Genomic DNA, 24,354 nt, shown 5'->3' with positions numbered 1-24,354 from the left:
AATTCCTTTGGGTAAATACCCAGAAGAGGGATTGTTGGGTCATTTCATAGTTCTGTTTTTAATTTCCTTAGGAACTTCCATAGTGTTTTCTGTAATGGTTTTATCAATTCACATTCTCACCAACAGTGTACTAAGATTCTCTTTTCTCCAGATTCCTGTTGGTATTTATTATCTTTTATCTTTTATCTTTTCAACAACAGCTATCCTTATGTGTTTGTAGTAGTATCTCCTAATGGTATTAATTTGAATTTTCCTCCTGATTACTTTTGTTCAGCACTTTTTTTTACCTATTAACCATTTTTCTGTCTTCTTTGGAGAAATGTACATTTAGGTACATTTCTAAATGTTCACATTTTAAAATCAGTTTAGTTTTTGCTACTGAGTTGTAAGAGTTCTTTATAAATTTTAATATTAACTTCTTAGGGGATTTTCCATTTACAATTAATTTTTCCCAGTTCATAGTTTGCCATTTTATTTTGTTGACCCTTTCCTTTGCTGTGCGAAGCACTTTAGCTGGATATAGTCCTACTTATTTATTTTTATTTTTTTAACCTGAGCTTTTGATATGATAGTCAAAAAATCATTACCAAGGCCAATGTCAAGGAGGCCTTACTCTATATTCCCTTCAAGGAATTTTATGGCTTTAGGTATCATATTTAGGTCTTTTATACATTCATTTGATTTTTGCACATAATGAAGTATAATGGTGTGATTTCATTCTTTTGCATGTGGAAATCCAATTTTTCAAGCATCATTCATTCCTCATTGTATGTTCTTGGTGCTGTTCTTGAAAAATTAGTTGACCATATGTGACTGGATGCATTTCTCAGCCTTATATTCCATTCCTTTGGCTTGTGTTTGTTTTGGTGCCAGTTCCATATTGTTACAAGGAGTATTGTTATAGTTAGAATTTTAAATCAGGAAGGGTAGTGCTTCCAAATTTGTTTTCCTTTCTCAGCATTGTTTTTTTTCTGCTTCTGTGACGAATACCATTGACACTTTGATAGGGAATATCAAATCTGTATATTGCTTGTAGGCCCTATGGACAGCTTAACAATCATAATGCCTCCCGTTTGTGAACATGGGCTATCTGTTTACCTTCAATTTCTTTCATCAGTGGTTTATTCTCTTAAAGTGATGCATCACATTGGTTGATTTGCATATGTTAAAACAACCTATATGCCAGAGATATATACTCATTTGTATGTAGGATCTTTTAGATGTGAGGTGGAATTTGGTTTCCTAATATTTTATTGAGGACTTTTCAATCTGTGTTTTTCATAAATATTGGCATGTATTATCCATCTTTTTCTGTGGTCTTTAGCTTAGGCAGCAAGGTAATTTTGCCCTTATTACATGTGTTTGGAAGTATTCCCTCTAGCTCTGTTGCTTGAAAGGGCTTAAGTATTAGTAATAATTCTTTGAATGTTTTATTGAATTCAACTGTGAACTTCTCTGGTGCTGGGGTTTTTTTCTTTGTGAAAGGTTTTAAATTACTTCTTCAGTTGCTTTCTTTGTTGTGGTCTTTTCAAGCCTTCTATTTCTTCCTGATTCATTGTTGGTGAGTTTTTCTAGAAATTGATCCATTTCTACCTTATCCAGTTTGTTGGTATGTAATTGTTCACAATAGTTTTTCATGATCCTTTTTATTTCTGAGGCATCTGTTGTAATGTCTCCATTTTCATCTGTGATTTTTAGTATTCTCTTCTTTTTTTTTTTTTCTTTGTCAAGCTAGGGTTTTGTCAATTTTGTTTATTTTTTCAACTTTTGGTTTTGTTGGAGGTTTTTCTATGAGTTCTCTGTTCTCCACTTGATGTAGGCCTGTTCTTTATTATTTTCTTACTTCTGCTAATTTAAATTTAGTCTGTTCTTTTTTCCTCACTCTTTGAGGTGTAATGTTAGGTTCTTCTTTTTTGTTTTTTTTTTAGTGTAGGCATTTATTGCTATAATCTCCCACCTTAGAACTCCATCTCCTACATTCCATGAGTGTTAATTTGTCATATTTACACTGTCACTTGTCTCAGATATTTTTTAATTTCTCTTTTGATGTCCTTTTTGATCCATTGGTTGTTTAGAAACACTGTTTAGTTTCTATATATTTGTGAAATTTCGAAGATTCTTTCTGTTTCTGATTTCTGGTTTTGTACTGTACTTGTCAGAAACAATACTAGATATGATTTCATTCTTTTGAATAGGTTAAGACTTTACATTTTGACCTAAAAAATGGTCTACACTAAAAAATGTTCCAAATGCATTGGAAAATAATGCATATTTTTCTGCTACTGGATAGAAAGTTCTATATATATTTATCAGATTTTTTGGTCAAAAATGTAGTTCAAACTCAGTACTTTCTTATTAATCTTCTATCTTATTCTTTATCTATTTTCAAAAGTGGGGTATCTAAGTCCCTACTATTATTGACACCTATTTTCCATCATATCCCATTAATATTTGTTTTACATATTTAGATACTCCAACATAGAATATATGTATGTATTTATATATGCATGTGTATGTTTATAATTGCTATTTTCACTTAATGAAGGGATCCCTTTATCGTAAAATAATGACCATCTTTGTCTTATGTAACAGTTTCTGACTTAAAATCTATTTTATTTGTTGGGAATTTCACCATCCCTACTCTCTTTCAGATTGTTTGCATGGAACATGTTCCATCCTTTCATTTTCAGCCTATGTGTATCCTTAAAGCTAAATTGAGTCCTTTGGAAGAAGAATATAGTCAGATATTAATTTTTGTACATTCGACCACTTCATATTTTTTAAATTGGAGATTCTAATTCATTTATATTCAACGTTATTATTGGTGAGTAGTGAACTTAGTTCTGATATTTTGTTCATTGTTTATTCTTACCATTTATTCTTTTATTTCTCTTTTCTTATTTATCTTTGCAGTTTGGTGATTTTTATATAGTACTAAGATTTATTTCCTTTCTCTTTCTCAATTACGTATCTGCTATAATTTGTATTGCTTTGTGGTAACCATGACATATAAAAATTCTTATAGTTATTTACATTATTTAAAGCTGATAACAACTTAAGTTTGGCCACTTATACTTGAAATATTTACCCTTTCCCCATAAATTATAGTTTGTTGCCACAATAGGCATTTTTATATTGCATTTTCCTCATCAACTTGCAATTACAGTTATTTTTAGGAATGTTGGTTTTTAATATTTATACTGGAGTGAAAGACTTACACACCATCATTACAGTAATGAAATATCTAAAGTTTGATTATAAATTTATCTCTACCAGTTTTATATTTTCATAGATTTTCATGATAGTAATAATTATTCTATTTCCAGTTGAAATGAAACCTTTCTAAACATTTTGTCAAAAGTTGATGTGTTGGCCCTGATTTCCCTCAGCTTTTGCTTGTCCAGAAAAGATCATTTCTCTTTATTTCTTAAGGATAGCTTTGCTTAGTATGACCTTCTTGGTTGGCAGGTTTTTGTTTTCTTCCAGGATTTTGAATATGTCATTCCATTCTCTCCTGGCCTGAGAAATCTATTGATAGACTAATGGGAATTCCCTTAAATGTTACTTGACACTTTTCTTTTGGTGCTTGTAGGATTCTCTTTTTGTATTTGACTTTTGACAGTTTAATTATAATGTAACTCAGAGAGGACCACTTTGTGTTGAATCTATTTGTCAACCTTTGATCTTCTTGGATCTGGATGTCCATATCTCTTTCAAGTTTTGGGAAGCTTTTAGCAATTATTTTGTTAAATAAGCTTTCTGTGCCTTTCTCTTTCGTCTCTGGAACTCCTGTAATGTGAAAATGTTCACTTAATGGCATTCCCTATGTCCTCTAGATTTTCTTCACTATTTTCATTCTTTTGTCTTTTTGTTTCCCCCACTCTGACTTGCCTATTTCAAAAGATCAGTTTCTTCATTCATAAATCTTTTTTTCTGCTTGATTTAGTCTACAATTGAAATGATCAATTGTGCTTGTTATATCTTTTTCTTGAATTTCCATGCAGGCTATGGGTTATTTTCCAAATCTCACTTAACTGTCTATATTTTCTTGCATGTTTCTGAGAGTTCTTAAGATCATTGAATTCCTTTTCTTTGGGGTAAATTGCCAGCAAATTAATGTGCTCCTTTGTGTATGTCATCCTTCTTCTGTCCCTGTGCTGATACCATGCTTCCAGCTTTTTATTATCAGTTATTTTTCAGATAGGGTCTTGACTTTTTTACATAAGTGTCATGATTCTCCTGATTGCCACCTCCAGAATAGCTGGGAATACAGATGTATACCACCACACCCAGCCCTCCCCTTCCAATTTTATGAAATGTTTTTTATAAGGAAAGACTTTCATCTTCAAATAGGTTTTAGGATGTCAGTTAAGTAGGGTACATTGACTCTGGTTCCTGGTAAGTGCAATAGTGTAGTCTCCATGTAATTTCTTTGGCTGTAAACCATGTCAGCAAACCTACTGGTGCTTTAGTGGTCAAGGGTAAAGGAATTTATGGAGATATTGGTGCCAAGGTAGATAAGGTTTTTGGTTGCAAGGGATTTGGGGATGATTCAGTTCTCATTTTCCCTAAAGTAAGGATATTTAGCTGAGATAATCTGTATTGGTGTTGGATCTGACCTAGGCCACAGACAGCTACAGAGGCACTATGTTCTAGGGTGCTGGTGTGTAGCGTGTCTGTGGATCTGGGATCCTGAAATCAGTGTCTTATTTAACTACCATGATACCTGTGATGTGTGTGCAGTCTAACTCTCTTAGATGTAAATAGGAGCAACTCTTCCACTAAGCTGAGGGCTGTGACACTGGGATAGCTCCTCAAAGCTTAAGTCTAGGGGTTAAGAAGTAGATATGATTCTGATTCTAGAGATCCATGCAGCAGTGACATGGTTATGGGGATGAAGGGATATGCTGGAGTTTTGGACCCTGAGGAGCAGAGCACAGCTGCACTTTGAGTTCTGAAGTCAACAGAGCATAGTGGCAACTTGGGCACCAGGTGAGAAGTTACCATGTTGTAGTGTCTCTTTGACCCTGGAGTGGTGGGAAATAGCAATCAACAAGATCTGTAAAACTGAGTTCACTGACAACCATGACCCAGGAACAGTGTGGTACAGCTGTGGCTTGAGCTCCAAGGTGTAAGGAGCAGTGCAATGTTGGCTTCACTCCTCAGGGAGGTAATACACCTCAGCAGTTCAGACTCTGGAGGGCTTATCCAGATCCAGGGAGGCTGAAACCATGTTTCCCTGGGAGCCCAGGCACCATGTGAGCTTGGGCACCAGGATTATGGTGACAGCCCCTGGGCAACTATTTCCCAGGGTTGGTTTATATGCAAAGGGAGCTTTTCTACCTGCTCAATCTCAGCTTCCCTACTGAGCCATGCTGCCTCCTCCGTGGAGGGTACAGCATTGCTTGGCCTTGGACACAGGGTCAAAGCTATTGTACTTGGTGTAAGCTCCAACAGAATACAGGAGCCACAGGGATGGGGAAATTGGAGTGCATCCTAGGCAGTTTGTCTCCATGGGGTAGGAAACTGCAGTGACTCAGGGAATAGTGTACTATCATGTGTGAATATGGTGCAATGATGGTGGAGCATCTTGGAGACAGAATGCAATGGCTAATGACCTTTGGAGAAGACTCACTCGAGTAGTGGTTCTAGTTTCAAGATGGCATAGTCCAGAAACAGCTTGAGTCATGGGAGAGGGGCATAACGACCACTCCTCCTCTAGAGTAATACAGCCATTGGAACTCTAGGCTGCTCACTAACCTGGTCTCAGAGCCTGAGAGTGAGGACTGCAGGTTTCTCCAGTAGCAAAGACTGCTAGTGTCAGTTACTGTCATAGGGGCTGATGGAAACCTCTTGTTTACATTTTTCCCACAGTCCCTCCTGGCTCTGAGCTAATCACAAATGGGAAGACTGTGGTAGAGAAGAGTGAGTTGCCTCCTTCTCTATATAGCATGACTGAGAGATGTTCCACAGGGTTCCAGTTCCCCTAATATGCTCCAGTGCTCTCTCTTAGATACTTCAGTTGAAATGTTTATTTGGATTTTTGATCCTTCTCATAAGGATGGGCACACAAAGGGTTTGGATGCTTTGCTGACACTCCGAGTATCTTATCATTACTAATCTATAACATCGCCTTAATGGCCACATAATATCCCATTAAAAGTGTGTTATAGATTTGTTTAAGCAATTTTCTATGCTACAATTTAAGTTCTCCTGAATTTTCTTTGCTTTTTTGAGCAGTCATGCATGGCTTTATATTCATTTAGTTCTGGACAATTTTTCAAGCTTAAAATTTTTATTTGAGTGAAACTTCTGAATGCGTTTTGAACTCTTCACTTCCTATTAGCAATTTATTCTTGTATCTGAGACTTTTTAAATTCCAATTCTAGTGCACTATGGATAAAATGATAAATGATTTTTGAAGTTATGTTTGTAAATAGCATGTTTAGGCAATGGAAATATATAAAAAAAAATCATGAAGACAATTTTTTTCTAAATTTTCAGAAATTTCCATAGCCATAAAAAGTATTAAAAATAGGATTTGAGACATAGCCCTAGAGCCCTCGCCTAGCATACACAAGGCCCCAGATTTGATCCCAAGCAGCACACACACAAAAAAAAAATTAAAAAGGCCCAACATTCATCATTGTCAGCAGTTAACCACATTAACTTTTTCTCTCTTAGTTGCAGACATTATGACCTTTGGTACTTAAATACTCCACTGTACATCTCTTAAAATAAGGACAACTTTTTCTATAACCATGATACCCTAAACAGGCCTGAGAAAACATACATTACTTCCACATCATTTGAGACATTGGATATTTATCCTATATTTAAGTTTTCCCAATTGTCCACCAAGTGTATTTTTTTTCGTTTTTCTTTTATTATTCATATGTGCATATAAGGCTTGGTTCATTTCTCCCCCATGCCCCCACCCCCTCCCTTACCACCCACTCCACCCCCTCCCGCTCCCCCCCCCTCAATACCCAGCAGAAACTATTTTGCCCTTATCTCTAATTTTGTTGTAGAGAGAGTATAAGCAATAATAGGAAGGAACAAGGGGTTTTGCTGGTTGAGATAAGGATAGCTATACAGGGCATTGACTCACATTGATTTCCTGTGCGTGGGTGTTACCTTCTAGGTTAATTCTTTTTGATCTAACCTTTTCTCTAGTTCTGGTCTTTTCTCTAGTTCTCTAGTTCTCTAGTTCCTGGTCCCCTTTTCCCCTTTTCAGTTGCTTTAAGGTATCTGCTTTAGTTTCTCTGTGTTAAGGGCAACAAATGCTAGCTAGTTTTTTAGGTGTCTTACCTATCCTCACCCCTCCCTTGTGTGCTCTCACTTTTATCATGTGCTTATAGTCCAATCCCATTGTTGTGTTTGCCCTTGATCTAATGTCCACATATGAGGGAGAACATACGATTTTTGGTCTTTTGGGCCAGGCTAACCTCACTCAGAATGATGTTCTCCAATTCCATCCATTTACCAGCGAATGATAACATTTCGTTCTTCTTCATGGCTGCATAAAATTCCATTGTGTATAGATACCACATTTTCTTAATCCATTCGTCAGTGCTGGGGCATCTTGGCTGTTTCCATAACTTGGCTATTGTGAATAATGCCGCAATAAACATGGATGTGCAGGTGCCTCTGGAGTAACAGTCTTTTGGGTATATCCCCAAGAGTGGTATTGCTGGATCAAATGGTAGATCGATGTCCAGCTTTTTAAGTAGCCTCCAAATTTTTTTCCAGAGTGGTTGTACTAGTCTACATTCCCACCAACAGTGTAAGAGGGTTCCTTTTTCCCCGCATCCTCGCCAACACCTGTTGTTGGTGGTGTTGCTGATGATGGCTCACCAAGTGTATTTTTGAATCCAACTAATGTTTATGCACTGCATTTGGTCATATGTCCCTTTACTCTTTTAAACTACAATGGTTTCCCTGTTTTTCTTCAGTGTTTTTTTGTTCCCATGACATTCACTTTTTATAAAGTCTTGGTTAGTCATCTTTTAAAAGTTCTTGAATTCTAGTTTTATTGTTTAGATTATCATTTGAATGAGACTATTGGATTGTTGATCCTATGTGCTCCTTACAATACAAACCACAACCAGGGATACAAAATTTGACCACTGAACTAAGGCAGTGCCAAATCCCTTCATTGTATATTTACCTCTTTGTAATTAATAAATAATGTGCAGGTTTTGAAAGTGAGTGGTTAGACTCCCTGTAACAACTATTTTACCAAATATTTATAGCATCCATTGGTAACTCTTAACTGAATTCCTAGTAGAGATTGTAGAATGGGTATATTATCTCATTTTTCTATTCTATATTAATATTCTTTCAAGAAGCTTCTTCTTTTTTGCTTCCTCTCTTGCTCCCTCCTCTTTCTCTCTCCTTATGCAGCCCTTCATCACTGTAGACTCATGGATTTATTTCTAATTCAATAAATTGTAAAAATTTTACCGAAAGCAACAGAAAGCTAATTTACTTTGGCTGATAAAAATGCTCAGGATTATGGTGGTGAGGAAAATGTATACATTTAAGAAAATTAACAACGTTCCAATACTATTTTTAAAATAATAATATTGATGCTTTTCTACATGTCTTATCATGACATTTGACAAAATTACCTCATGATTTCTGTTTCCAAAAATGACATTTGAAATTTGCAAGATTAAACACTGCAGAAAAATTTTATACAACTTATGTTTACAAATCTTGTGAGCTTCGATTACAAATCTTAGAAATTATTGTAAGATTTTTCTAATTGACTGAAAATAGGCAACTGTTGATTTATGCAGTAACTCTGGGTATGATATTTCAACATTTGCTATACCACTGTGGTATACTGATCTTTTAGGTAAAAATAAATAATTATATCTATAACTATTATTTCCCCATTTTTAGGTTTTTATACAAATAAAAAATTCCTATTTTCTCCATATTTTGACACTCTAATAGTATTTGAATGCCAATGAGACATTTTTGATCATCAAAAGCCAATTTTCAAAAATATTTGATCAGTGTTTGTAAGTTATGATTCTCAAAGGAACAAAACACTTTTTTTTGCAGTAACAAGGTTGCCTTAATAGTTTTTTTTAAATTATTGTTCATTTATTCACATGTGCATACATTGGATCATTTCTTCCCCCTGCTCCCTGCCCCCATCCTTTCCCCCCTCCACCCATCCCCCCTCACTTCCAGGCAGAACCTGTTCTGCACTTTTCTCCAGTTCTGTTGAAGAATAGAAATAAGCAATAATAAGAAAGACATAGCATTTTTGCTAGTTGAGATAAGGACAGCTATACAGAGAGATTCCTAGCATTGCTTTCATGTACAAATGTGTTACAACCTAGGTTGATTCATCTCTAACTGATCTTTATACTGGTTCCTGATCCCCATCTCATGTTGACCTCTGTTGCTTTAAGGTTTCTGTATTAGTTCCTCTGGAGTGGGGAAATCAAATGCTTTCATGTTTTGGATTTCTTACCTATCCCCATTCCTCCCTTATGTGCTCTCCCCTTGTCATGTGACCCAAATCCAACAACATTGCTGCATTTGCCCTAGATCTAAAGTCCGCATATGAGGGAGAACATACGATTTTTGGTCTTCTTAGTCTGACTAACCTCACTCACAAAACATCTTCTGAGAGATGGAAATATCTCTCTGGAAAGTTACAGAAAATTTGGGTTAATTTTAATATGAATTTCTATTCTTTATCAAGGAGTGGGTGTAGTGGTTAAATTCAAATTTCATAGTTACACCATCACATGTTTGAATCTGGGTTGATTCACTACTTCTGGTTTTAGTTTCCTCATCTATATGAAAGGGATGAAGCTACTTGCTCCTTCTTCTGGGTGTAAGATTCTCAGGAGGCCCTCATTTAATCAATGTAGACATTGTGATTATTGCTTTGATCACTGTCTTTATATTGCCTCTGACATTGCCAGTCTTTGAATTTGAGGCAATAAATTAAGTTAGGTTCTGACATTATGCTCTTTATTAGATAAAGGAGTTAAGGCTTATTTCTGTATACTGGCCTCTATTTTTTATTTCTTCACAGCAGAGTGGGACTGCCAGCACAAAGCTTACAGGTGCCAAATTCAAATTCTTAACCTCCACATGCTTTAGATATAGCCAAATGACCATATGTCAGCCACTTAAAGCCTACCCACTTTGTATGCACCACACACCCACATCTGCTAGCCAGAAAAACACTGTGTGTGCAATAATCCTTAGAGGCTGCATGGGTATTTGGGTAGCTTTGTGACCCCGAGACTCCATACTTTATTGCTAAGCATCAGCACCTAGATATAAAAGACGTCCCCCAATTCCCTTTACCCTAGAGTTTCTTTTCCCTGGTCCCCTTCTGTGTGGTAGTCCCATGGCTAACTCTAGTCCCTAACTTAGCATAAGGGACTTTCCAGAACTCAAGCAGACCTAACCAAGTGCCACCCAATAAAGCTTATTGTACAATACTGCCATCTTGTGATAATGTCTTTTCTTTTTTTATATAATAAAATTTTATTAGGATATGCTCATTATATGGGGGGGATTCATAGTGACAATTCCCATTAGACTTACATTGTACATTATTTACATTGCCCCCATGGTTAATCCTCTTCAACCCCTCCCCATCCCACCTAAAGAATTGTAAGAGGTTTCTTAGTTCTGCTTCATATAGGTATAAGAAGTCTATCTGCCATATACCATCATCTTAGTTTCCTTCCTTCATCCTCCCCCATCCCACTAGTATCCCCACCACACACACACACACACACGCTATGCCTATTTTACAGTCCTGGTTTTCATATTAATATTTTAAGTTGATGTTCAAAGGAGTGTCTCAAATGTATATCCACTGTGGGTATACTTTACTTTATTCCAGTCAACCCCTTCCATAACTCTCCCTTACCCCTTTTCCTGCCAATCCCCACTTTTCAACAACTTTCAGCACACACCCTTATATCCTCTACCTTCATATATTATGTTTTGCGATATTACTGATGCTCTATCATTCACTTTTTCTTTTACTCTTTCCCCAAGTTCCATAGAGTAGTTGCATTGTTACAAACATGTTCTACATCTGAGTTTGTATATGATAATGATTGTTTTGTGAACATATTTATCTTTGGGTCTATCTTCCATGTATGAGAGAAAATATATGATACTGTCTTTTCTTTGATTACCGAGAAAGCCTTGAACTCGCCTCTGTTTTCATATTGGAGTTCTGGATCAAAGACTTAAGAACTTCAGAGTCTTAAGAATTATTAAGCCTGGGATTTACACTTTTGCTCTTTTAAGAGGAGAGATAAGGGTAAGGGGAAAGTGGGCTTTGGTATACTTTTATTTCACTTCACCATAGGGAATTCCAACAAGGAACATATTTGGCAAAACTGCCTTATTTCATTACAGAGGTAGTATATCTTGTTTGGGTTTACTGGAAACTATTTTAGTTGCCAAATGAAGACCAAATTGCTTAACAGGGAGAGTCTGTATCTCCCTGAGACCACAGATAAAAGAAAGTGTACTGAACTGTAATAAAAAGTGTGGTGATGATTACGCACTCCCGTTTAGAACACAGTTTTATTAAGAAGGTAACCAGGATGATAAGAGTTAGTAGAAGGCAGAGCTGGAATTTGAGAACTGATCTTGTAATTTCATAGGCTATGTGCTTGCCATCTCATCATCCAGCTTTCCTGCTCTGAAATGGGTACTAATCCACATTTAGTCTTTTATAGGACCTGGAGCACTTTCTGTGAGTATTATTATGCAAACTGTTAGTTTATCAATGGAGTGCTGTTTGATGCAGTTGTCTAGGGACATTGACTACAACTCCTTTGAGAAAGGCACAGGAAAACAGCTATTTTTATGTAAAAACAATACACTAACGGCATGTTAGTTCGAAAGGCCTCCTTCCCAGAGTAGTTTATGTGTGAAAAAGAAGACACAGAAAGAGTCAAGCTGCTTTACTTAATAAATTATCAGAAATTACAAATTTGAGTCTTGGCAGATTGAGAAGAAAAAAAAAAAACTTAAGTGGACCAGAGAGACTGAGAAAAATATAAATAGGCAAGAAGATCTTGAAGGACTCTCAATAGTTTGGAAACAAGCAAGGCCTACAAAAAGATGGCCAAGTAAGAAATTAACTCTTAGAGAGGAAAACAAGACTATAATTATGCCAAACTACCAGTTTTTAGGTTACTGGGTATAATACTAAATTTCTGTATTGAACAATAAAAATGGATTGAGACTTGACTAAAAGCATGATAACAATAGCTGGTCACTATAGTAACCAAAGGTGAAATGATATTGGTGGGAAAAAATAAGAGTAGGTTGAGCTTATGTACAGAGACTACAGAGAAAGAAAATCAAGTTGCTTTTTCCATGTGTTTTTTCTGAGTTAGAAAAAGAAAGATAGAGGGTAAGCATTTGACAGAGGAACTATCATAATATGAATCATACAGTTTTTGCTGGTGTTGGGGGTTAGCAGAGGGTAGGACAAGATAAGGGCAAGCACAAAAATTAATGGTATTAGTCATAGAAGAGGGTAACCATGGGTCTTTCAACAAGTCCACTGTAAGCCCAGAAATATTCCCTCCAAAGATTGGAATGCCTAGAAGCCATTTTTCTAATACTAACCCAGTTTAGCAGCTATGGGATTATTAAAACTGTCCAGTCTCAGAATAAGTACAGCATCAGAGAGTACAAGATTATAAGATTGAGAACACACTTTTGAAAGTTAATTAATTTGATGGTAGGCAATTGTTTTCACTTTTTTCCATTGTATTAAACAGTATTTTATATCATTATAGGAGAATGGGCTACTTACTGGTTAACTGAGCAATGTAATGGTTTCTTGTGCTAGTTAATATAGATCTCATTTAATTCAATGAAAAGCACGTTATTGAAGATATCATTTTTTGCCAAAACAAGTTTAACTTGTGTCCAATGGTGGCTATAAATCTGACTTTTCAAGCTATCACTCACTAGAAAAGACAGTGGCTGGTTTCTGCTACTAAATAAAGAATTATCACAGGGCAAACTGAACTTTGAGAATTGTACAGTAAAAAATACCTTTTACATACATTAGTCAGAATTGGGTTTTACAGCTACTCACTCTTCATAGATATGAACAGCATCAGAAGACCTCTAATGCATAACCAAATGAGGAGGATAAATCAGATGAGAGCTTGGAGGATCTGCTGTATGATTGGGTTTGTCTGCTACAGCAGAATATGGTTTGTCCCCTCCAAATCTCATGCTGAAGTTTGGAACCCAGTGTAACGGTACTGGGAGGTGGTAAGACCATAAGAGGTGAATTAGGTCATTAAGAGGTATGAATGACATTCGCTCTTGAGAGTGAGTCCTCCCTTTTCCAGACTTGATTCAGAACTGCAATAGCAGATTGTTATAAAGTGATTCACCTTCCTCTACTCAAATTCTTACTTTTCTTTTACCCATGTGACCTTTCTTTTACACACGCCCCATTGCTTTTTCAATTTTCCACCATGCATGAAGCAGCATGATAACCTCACCAGAAGCAGGGCTGATGCCAAAGCAGACCCTTGGACTTCAAGAACTATGTGTCAAAATTAACATCTTTTCTTTTAAATTCCAATATCAGAGACTCTGTTATAGCAACAAAGCAGATTAAAACATCTATTTAAAAAAGACAACAGAATGAGTGGCTGTATCAACAGAATTTTTAATTTTCTCATAGTTCTTGAGGGTGAAGTTCCAATGTAAAGGCGCCATTAAGTTTGGTTTTTCCTTAAGCCTTTCTCCATGGTTTATAGACAGCTGCCCTCTCTCTGTGTTCTTTTCTCTATGTATACACATTTCTGATGTCCCTTGTCCTTCTTATATGGACATCATTCCTTTTTGATGGTGTCTCTACCCTTATGACCTTATTTAACCTTAATTACCTTTATAAAAGCCCTGTCTCACATCAGAGGGACATGATTCAGTCCACAACAACAACCAATAGCCCCAAAGAGCAGACTATCAATATTAACTAATAAACTTACATAAGAAATATAGATTAAGTATATAATATATACCAGGCATGTGTAGCAGGCACTAGAGGAGTTACAGTGATGGAAAGGAGAGTTAGATGTTATTCTGTAGATCAGTGGGGGAAGGGAGTCACTTAAACAATCATAATACATTAACTGGAAAGTGCTGAATTCACTGAGCTACGAAGAATCCTTTCTCAAGGGCTCTCAGTCTGGTCTAGCCAGACAAATATAGACTATCCATTTAACCTGAAACTCAAATAATCAAAATTTTTAGTATATAGATGTGCTCCACATATTAGATGGGGGCATATTTCTACTACCCATTGCTTATTTGAAATTTAAATTTAACTGGTCACTGTAGGGTTTTGTTGCTTGATTATTTTGGTTCTTGTGTTTTCTGGCTCAATGTGATAACTCTATAATCTAAATAAGGGGAATCAGAAAAGCTCCACTGAGTAGGTGACATGTAACTAAGACCTGAGGGAGTAAGGGCAGGAAAATAATAGAAAATCAAAAAAAAGAAAGAATAAAAAAATAATGAACAAAACTGAGATCTAAAGATTAGCTGTGAAGGTAAGGACCACCAAAATGCAGTGCAGACAAGAACCAGTAGTAAGAAGCAGACATTTGAAAATGATTAGGCAAAGAAATACAGAGCAGAGACATACATGAGGAGGAGATGGAAGAAATAATAATTACATCTTACTAGCCTTTAGAGGTGTTCAATGCAGAAGCAAGCTAAAGGATATTTGCCAGCCTTGACCACGGATAATTATATCAGTGCCTTTAACTTTAACAAACATTTTCTTTTTTCTCAAAGCATAATTGTAATGTGTAAATCACAAAGAATTTTTTAAATGTCATATTTTCTGTTTTCTGAAGCAAAAAAGAATTTCTGAGCTATAGATTTACTAAGAACAGTAAGAGATTCTATTATCTGGTCTTGTTTATTACAACCTGCTAGGATATTATTTAGAACACAAATGTTACTATACAAGACATTTCATGAGCAGGATGAGTCATCATTTAGGTGCCACCTATATGTAGTCTTAAGCAAAGCATGAAAATGCTTGGACTCTTTTTTCTGATGAAATTTTAAAAGACTTAATTAAATTATCAGCTTGCTGGATATAGATATTTTCAAAGTGAAAAATTCTGGAATTTTCTGTGTTGGTCAGGGATGAACAGGTTATGGTCACTTGAAGTCCTCAGATAGAGTTTTGACAGTTTACCACAATGAATGCTAGAAAGAAATGTGAGAGCAAAAGAAAAGAATAACTTACATCCTGAGGAAGTTGAAAAGATTTGCAGTGGGAGTGATGTGAGCTGTCTTGAAGATAGATGATTGAGATTTTTCCAAGTTAGGAAGAGAGTAAAGATCATTCTTGGCAGAGAAAAACATTTGCAAAATATGGAAGAATGGAAAGGCATTTTGGATATGTGTCAGGTGGGAGGAAGTTGACAGCATTTATAAGGTAGACTATGAAGAACCCAATTAGAAAGCTATTTAAGAAGTCAAAGCATGAGAGGAAGGCAACATTTCAACACTATTACCAAGAGGAAGAGCCACATTTAAAAGTCTGACTCATTTGTGACATTGAAAGTGGAAAATAATAGAAAATAGGGAGGAGAGGATGCATGTTGAAGTTGCCGAAGATGGAGGAGTATTGATTCATTAACTTAAAGTTGTCAGTATCTTAGCACAGATTTAGGAAAGAAAATTAGAAAAGTATGTGATAAATAGTTAACAGTTTATAGGACGGACAGAGTAGCAGTGGAGGAAAGTATGCACCGAGGGAAAAATTCATTGAGGAAAAATATCTTGTGAGACCTGAAGTATATACTTTAATAAGAAAAAAATCTTTTGTCTTTATCATATTAAGATTGTATAATTGTATGCATTTGCTGTCTATTTAAAAGAGAAAAATATTTTTAAAAATTTAATAAAAAGCCTTTGTTTATATATCCTACCCAATTAGATCCATTGTAATCTTTACAAAGCAGTCTATTAATATTAATGATAATTCTGAGACAAGCACAAACTAATAATAATATGCTAAATATATTTCCTTTATTATGATTAGGGAAAACATGTTTTTAAAGTAGAAATGATATGCTTTTTTAAAGTATAAATGAAATCTAAGAAGGTGAAACAATTATTCTAGGTTCTCTAGTATATTAACTTATTTCAAAATATCCTTCTTTTCCCCTGCCTTGATAGCACATGCTCTCAGCTTCAATATACACATAGTACACATGCACACACATGGACACATAGTACCCATGTATATAGCACATGTACATGCACAATGCATATAAACTCAATTAATGAATATCTGCTAACCCTGAACCCTAAGCAGATAATCCAGAAGAGTGATGACATGTTACTTTCCTCCTTCAGATTAGATTTAACTCTTGGTTCAGAGCTAGTATAGGAAGAAAATTGTTGCCCCTTAATGAGAAACCAAATGCATTTTATCTTTACTGGTGTTCATTTTTGTATCTTGCTTTGTTCTCTGTATCTAGAAGATTTGAAATAGAAAAATTTGTTCTAACATATTCAAATGTTAATCTTACTATAGTTGCTACTGGTGGCTTGAGTTTTAACCACGTTCATGAAAGAAAGTAAAACGTTGAATTTGCATTACTAAAAGAATTATTTGATCTGTGGCTTCCTGTGTCAGTAAAAAAATATATAAACAAATATTCTCGGTGTAAGGCTTAATACAAAATTACAAGGTCAGTCAATAGAAGTGCTACCAAGAGACACTCCATTTGAAAGAGTCCATGTAGTGACAATGGAGAACAAAATTTTAAGAATATTTTTCTTGTCTGTTTCTTCATGCTATTGTAAATACACTTTCCTGAAAACAGAACCAAATGAAAAATTATATACTGAAATGCCATTTCTATTAATTCTCCACATACAGAGATGTAACAATTATTTACTCATTACATGGGTCTGTTATAATAAACCTGTTTAATCTAAAACCATGCCAATAAGTAAACTTCCAAAACTGTTAACTGGATTATCCACACACTGTCTTGGAACTAAACCTTAGGATAGCCAAAATATTATCACAAGATTGTTATAACTGAAAAACAGAAACCTTTGAGATTGGCAGTTCTTGACTAGGAGGGCAGAAAAGAATTCCAAGAGATGATGTTAAAAGCCAGCATTCATTGAAAATTAAAGTGTTTCTTATTTGTACTCTATTGAGATAAAGCCATTCAATAAAACAATGTAAGCATAAATCAAAAGAGGAACTAAGATAGAGATTTAAAACATCTTGAATTACACTTTGCTTCATTGAACTGACAGATTGAAAATAAATTGATAATATCTGCTGACAATGGTTGAGATAAAGGGATATTCATATGTATTAACCTAGGAGTAAGAGTTAGTAAAATAATTGAGTAATTTTGTAATAGTTATCAAGAGTAACATGTTCAAAATCTTTTCACCTCATAAATGCATACGAATTTAAATTTGAGATCACTTATCCAGGCATTAATTAGAACTGGAGGAAATGGTAAATTATATAAACTCTAAAACAGGAAGAAGATTGGTCAAATAAATTAGTGGACATATTCAAAGTCTTCAAAATATATTTCAAGGAATGTAATTATGTGGGAAAATGTTCACAGTATAATGCTAAGTGAAAAAAGCATGACAAAAAGCATAGTTAATCTTAATAATATATATGTATGTCATGTGTGTATTTGTGTATGTGTTTAGAATGCAACCTTACATGAATGACAGGAAATACTCTACCATATCAATAATCCTTTATTTGTGAATGATAGAAGTATGGTGAATTCTTTCTCTTATTTATACTTTTCTATGTCTTTCATATCCTTAATAATAAGCATCCATTATCTTTATATTCTGAACAATGTAACAAATGGAAGTTTAAACAGAAAGATTCTGATTAAGCAGGATTATGTGTACAGAACTTCTAAGTAGTTCTTCCCTCGTTGCCTCCTCTTGTCTCTGTGACAGTGTGATAACGGTCATTAGTGAAGTGTCACCATGATATGGTACACATGGTCTGGTGGCTAATAGCATATTTTCTAAGGTAATATAATTTCTACTTTCATACCTCTCAAAAGTTCTTCAATTCATTTCAGTTTGTGATGCCCATAGTAACATATAGCCCTCTTCTTTTTACCGTGAGAACTATTTCCTCTAAAAGAAAGATACTCATCCATTTCTGTATGATACCCATCATATGAAGTTTTTAAGATACTTCTGAAATCAATTCATTGAATCAAATTTTCATGCTCAAGTAGTTTATTATAGTCACTATGTGGTTGCTAAGGACACTGGGAGCTATTTCTTTTCTTGGATGTGTATTTCTGAGAATGTGTGGGTGCTCTCTCAGCTTTATTCTTTCTGTGATGTCACATATGTTCTTCACAGTATCTAGTTATACTCTCACTGGGCACTTTTTATCTGCATCTGAAATTATATTTATAAATCATCTTTAACATGTTGGTGGATCAAAAGGCCAAACAAAATTTCCATCTCTCCTTTTTTTTATTTATTAACCTATACAAAAGAGAATGTCACCAAGAACATATTGCATGGCTGCCATGTAATGTGTGTCATGTATCAGGAGTTCAAATAAAAGACAGTGTACATAGTCTAACGAAGAGCTGGTGTTACATCAGGAGATTGACTATTTGACAACTGCAGTAAAAACCAGAGTTGGACACCATGTTCTTGCAGATGCCAGAGACCTGACACCTAGCTGTTGCTTAGAAGCTGAAGAAATGGGTTGTGTTAGGTTTTCAAGGCTACCATGACAAAACACCACAACCCTGGTGTTTTAAACAACAGAAGTGTATTGTCTCACAGTTGTGAGGTCTAAATCAAGTCCTATCATTGCTTGCTTCTTTGGGGTTAAGATCAAGATTGTTGCAGGACTCACTTTGCCTTGTAGATAGCTGCCTTCTTCCCATGTTTCTTCCTATCGTTGTCCCTCTGTGACCATCTGTCTTTTCAAATGACCTTCCTTTTTTAAGTACACTAGTTTTTGGAGGGGTGTCTCACCCTACTTCAGTAAAACCTCAAATTACATTTGTAAAAACTCTTTTTCCAAATAAGGTAAGGTTCTGAGCTACTGGAGGTTGGTATTAAACACATAAATTGGTGTGGGGGTACTATTCCACCCATAATAGAGACAGTTAGGAGCAAATTTGTGTACAGGCTGAAATATCTTTTGGGTTTTTTTGCATACTAAAGATTAAACTCGGTGCCTTGCTAAACAAATATTCTACCACTTGATATGCCTGCAATCCTTTTTTGCTTTTAGTTTTTTCAAACAGAGACTCACACTGCTGCCTAGCCAGATTTAGACTCTAATCCTCCTACCTCCATCTCCTGAGTAGCTGGGACTATAGATGTATATCAACATGCCTGACCTTGTACTAGGCTAATCTTTGAGTTTAGTTGAAAATGATAACAAAGAATAATCCAGGAGAGAAGAGCAAGCATGAGAGTTCAGGAGCTGAAACAGGGATAGGTAGGCACAAAGGCAATGCTTGTGTGAGTGTGTCCAAGAAGAGACTGAAGGCTTGGCAGAGCCTGTGATCCCTGCTCAGAAGTGTGGGACTGATGGTGAATGCCACAGGAAACCATTAAAGAATTTTATAAATACTTGATTTGAATTTTAGAAATGATTACTTTAGATAACACTGTGATTTTTATGAAATATGTTTGCCTACCAATAAGAACACATTACTTGAGCAAGTTCTTTTCATTCTAAGAGCTTATCACTTACCTACTGTCTCTGAGCCTTTTCCAATGTTTATTTGCAAAATATTTGTGCCAATTTTATCCTCTCAATTCTTTCCAATTCTGTTGATTTTAACTATCTTCTAAGTATTTAATTCAATGACAATTTTCTTTCAAAAAGAAACAAATTTCATCTATGGGATTTATTACTTACAAATTGAACAGGATGAGAATTTAAAATATTCAGAATACTGGAATGTACTATGATCTGATATTATAGAATAACAGTGAAAAAAACTGAATCCTAACAAAATCATTCAGTTTTAATATAAGCTTGTGTCTCTGCCATTTTAAGCTTTAATGAACCTTTCACTTAACAAATTTTAAGTTTTGTAAGTGGATTCTCAGCATCTTAACTTCCTTTGCAGAAAGATTCTTAAATTAATTCTTATTTTCTCTTTTCTCAGCCTGAGGGTGATAGCAAGCAGCCTTGTATGTTTCATAACTCTTAAAATCTTTCCAATTATAAGTAACTGCCTACATTTGTACCCAAAGCAACTTCGTTGATTAAAAGATTATCACTACAAATCCTGTTTATTTTGTTGAGTCTTAAAATTGCAGCATTTGCTCTAGCTACCCTGAAGGCACAAGTACAGTTGTCATCAGCATTAGTTAAAATACTGATAAACAGAGACAATATCAGATGTTTCTATAGTTATAATTCAAGAATGAGCATAAAACAGCATGGAATGTCATTAAAATGTTTTCTCTAAATTGTTTGTATCAGATCAAAAAGATAGGTCTTTCATCTTGTCTTGTAAAAGGCACCATGTTGATATGGTGTCACATCATAAAATGGAAGGAATCACTGAGATCATACAACCACCTACATGGAAAATGCTAGTGCCTGCTAAAGCTCCTATTCAAATCTTTGGAGGAAGATATGGAGTGTTTCATATAAAGTGGAATTTTTACAAAAGTAACTATTAACCTTCTATACACCCAATTTTTATTAAAGAAAGCATTTGATTAAACCTCACTTAAATGTACTATACACATTTCGGACTTCTCAAAGATCACAATGACTCATGGATCTTTTTCTCTATAACTCACTCATCATTAAGAACAGAAGTCATCATCTTATACTTTGTATCACAGTATAAGAATTTTTCTAGAGATGTTAACTTATAAGAGCTCCATCTGAGTAATTTATTTAAGAATCATATAAGTGCTTAGACTGAGGTTCTTCTCAAACACAATATTCTATCAATTAAATAGGTCCCATGTGACACTTTGGTTCCATTCTTTTATTGTGTCTCTATATAAGCAACTCTTCATATATTATTCTACAAAGCTTACTTTATATTATCACCTTTAAAAAGTTGTATCTTTGAGAGTATCCCAATGCTTAGGAATTGTTTTTGGTATTACAGTTGACTGAGGTTTATAATTCGCCTAGAAGTCATATTCTTAATGACACACGACTAATAGTTTATTACTAAATTAGAACTTTCCCTTAAAGTTTGGCTGTGCTTAATATGATATTGAAATTTGCTTTGTACTGTGATTATAAATGTATTTGTTGACTTAATCACTCAAAAGAACCCACCTCTTCAAATCACCACAATGAGGATTTACATTCAACTTTAGCTTTAGAGGGGACACAACATTCAAATCATAATCTCTCTGTGCCATTATTATGCTAATGTATTGTGCCTATTTCTAAGAGAAGCACATAACTAAGAGTATGGTCTGAGAAATATTTCCACTGAAAATATACACCAGGCTATTGACATAGCTCAGAAAGACAGCACATGAGGCCCTGGTTCGATTCCAGCACCATAACAATAAAATTTTTTTGAAAAAGTAAAAATATATATTCAGTGAAGCTTCTAGACCGAGAGAATACTAATGCATTTCAGGAGATTAATCAATATATTTATTAATTTATATAGAAAATCAAATATGTTAGCATTTAAATCTATTTTATTTAACTCACATATTGTAAATGTGTGTGCATATGTTTTTTAAAAAGTAACAATTTTAACATTCTATAGCAGTTGGCAAAATGTGCATTTATGGACTTATTTGCTTCACTTTTTGTTCAATATTTATTTCCCTTGCTCTCCTATCAATTCATTATAATAGCTCTTTTATTTGCTACTGTTTCCCAGCAGATAACTCAGTACCTAGAAAACACTAAACATCTAACAACTATCTGCAGAATAAAGATCGTATAGGAAAGATGTCTAGAAGTAATGCACTTTTATATAATACTCCTTTGTGCAGTAATACTAGGAGATGGTAAGAGTCTGAACTAGGTTGACTAGAAGGGGCAAAAAAGGAAGAGGAAGGAATAAAGTATTGATATAGAAGGAAATGAAGAGGAGCAGTAAAAGATGACTCCAAGGTACAGAATGAAGAGAACAAAAGCTCATCTAATCAAAACAAGAAGAAAAACACAGATGGTTGTGCAGAGTGGGAGCTTAGTAAATATTTTCAACTTCTGCTTTAGACAAGTTGAGCTTCACTTAAACTTGGCAGCTCATTAAACAGTTAAAAATGAAATGAATTTGTATTAGGACTCATTCATAGAGGTTCTTCAAAGATGGAAATCCATGGGAAGACTGTGTAGAGGGAGCACAGAAGCTTTGATATTCTTCAATGAAGGCATTTGTATAAAGCAAGCTCCTCTTTTTATTTTTTTCATTTTTCTTTTATTATTCATATGTGCATACAAGGCTTGGTTCATTTCTCTCCCCGCCCCCACCCCCTCCCTTACCACCCACTCCGCCCCCTCTCTCTCCTCCCCCCAATACCCAGCAGAAACTATTTTGCCCTTATCTCTAATTTTGTTGTAGAGAGAGTATAAGCAATAATAGGAAGGAACAAGGGTTTTTGTTGGTTGAGATAAGGATAACTATACAGGGCATTGACTCACATTGATTTCCTGTGCGTGGGTGTTACCTTCTAGGTTAATTCTTTTTGATCTAACCTTTTCTCTAGTTCCTGGTCCCCTTTTCCTATTGGCCTCAGGTGCTTTAAGGTATCTGCTTTAGTTTCTCTGCATTGAGGGCAACAAATGCTAGCTAGTTTTTTAGGTGTCTTACCTATCCTCACCCCTCCCTTGTGTGCTCTCACTTTTATCATGTGCTCATAGTCCAATCCCCTTGTTGTGTTTGCCTTTGATCTAATGTCCACATATGAGGGAGAACATACGATTTTTGGTTTTTTGAGCCAGGCTAACCTCACTCAGAATGATGTTCTCCACTTCCATCCATTTACCAGCGAATGATAACATTTTGTTCTTCATGGCTGCATAAAATTCCATTGTGTATAGATACCACATTTTCTTAATCCATTCGTCAGTGCTGGGGCATCTTGGCTGTTTCCATAACTTGGCTATTGTGAATAGTGCTGCAATAAACATGGGTGTGCAGGTGCCTCTGGAGTAACAGTCTTTTGGGTATATCCCCAAGAGTGGTATTGCTGGATCAAATGGTAGATCGATGTCCAGCTTTTTAAGTAGCCTCCAAATTTTTTTCCAGAGTGGTTGTACTAGTCTACATTCCCACCAACAGTGTAAGAGGGTTCCTTTTTCCCCGCATCCTCGCCAACACCTGTTGGTGGTGGTGTTGCTAATAATGGATATTCTAACAGGGGTGAGGTGGAATCTTAGTGTGGTTTTAATTTGCATTTCCTTTATTGCTAGAGATGGTGAGCATTTTTTCATGTGTTTTCTGGCCATTTGAATTTCTTCTTTTGAGAAAGTTCTGTTTAGTTCATGTGCCCATTTCTTTATTGGTTCATTAGTTTTGGGAGAATTTAGTTTTTTAAGTTCCCTGTATATTCTGGTTGTCAGTCCTTTGTCTGATGTATAGTTGGCAAATATTTTCTCCCACTCTGTGGGTGTTCTCTTCAGTTTAGAGACCATTTCTTTTGAGGAACAGAAGCTTTTTAGTTTTATGAGGTCCCATTTATCTATGCTATCTCTTAGTTGCTGTGCTGCTGGGGTTTCATTGGGAAAGTTCTTACCTATACCTACTAACTCCAGAGTATTTCCTACTCTTTCTTGTATCAACTTAAGAGTTTGGGGTCTGATATTAAGATCCTTGATCCATTTTGAGTTAATCTTGGTATAGGGTGATATACATGGATCTAGTTTCAGTTTTTTGCAGACTGCTAACCAGTTTTCCCAGCAGTTTTTGTTGAAGAGGCTGCTATTTCTCCATCGTATATTTTTAGCACCTTTGTCAAAGATAAGTTGCTTATAGTTGTGTGGCTTCATATCTGGATCCTCTATTCTGTTCCACTGGTCTTCCTGTCTGTTTTTGTGCCAGTACCATGCTGTTTTTATTGTTATTGCTTTGTAATATAATTTGAAGTCAGGTATTGTGATACCTCCTGCATTGTTCTTTTGACTGGGTACTGCCTTGGCTATTCGTGGCCTCTTGTGTTTCCATATAAATTTAACAGTAGATTTTTCAATCTCTTTAGTGAATGTCATTGGAATTTTGATGGGAATTGCATTAAACATGTAGATTACTTTTGGGAGTATCGACATTTTTACTATGTTGATTCTACCAATCC

At 35.3% G+C, this 24,354-nt stretch overlaps 1 protein-coding gene across 8 annotated transcripts in view; it reads left to right on the top strand.

The window, feature by feature from the left end:
* Positions 1-24,354, top strand: part of Lrrc7 (leucine rich repeat containing 7) — a 509,113-nt gene that overhangs the window by 157,696 nt on the left and 327,063 nt on the right. The window lies entirely within an intron of this gene.

This window comes from Castor canadensis, chromosome 7 (genome assembly GCF_047511655.1).
Source record: "Castor canadensis chromosome 7, mCasCan1.hap1v2, whole genome shotgun sequence".
Taxonomy (NCBI): Eukaryota; Metazoa; Chordata; class Mammalia; order Rodentia; family Castoridae; genus Castor; species Castor canadensis.
This window is presented reverse-complemented; position numbering and strand designations above follow the sequence as displayed.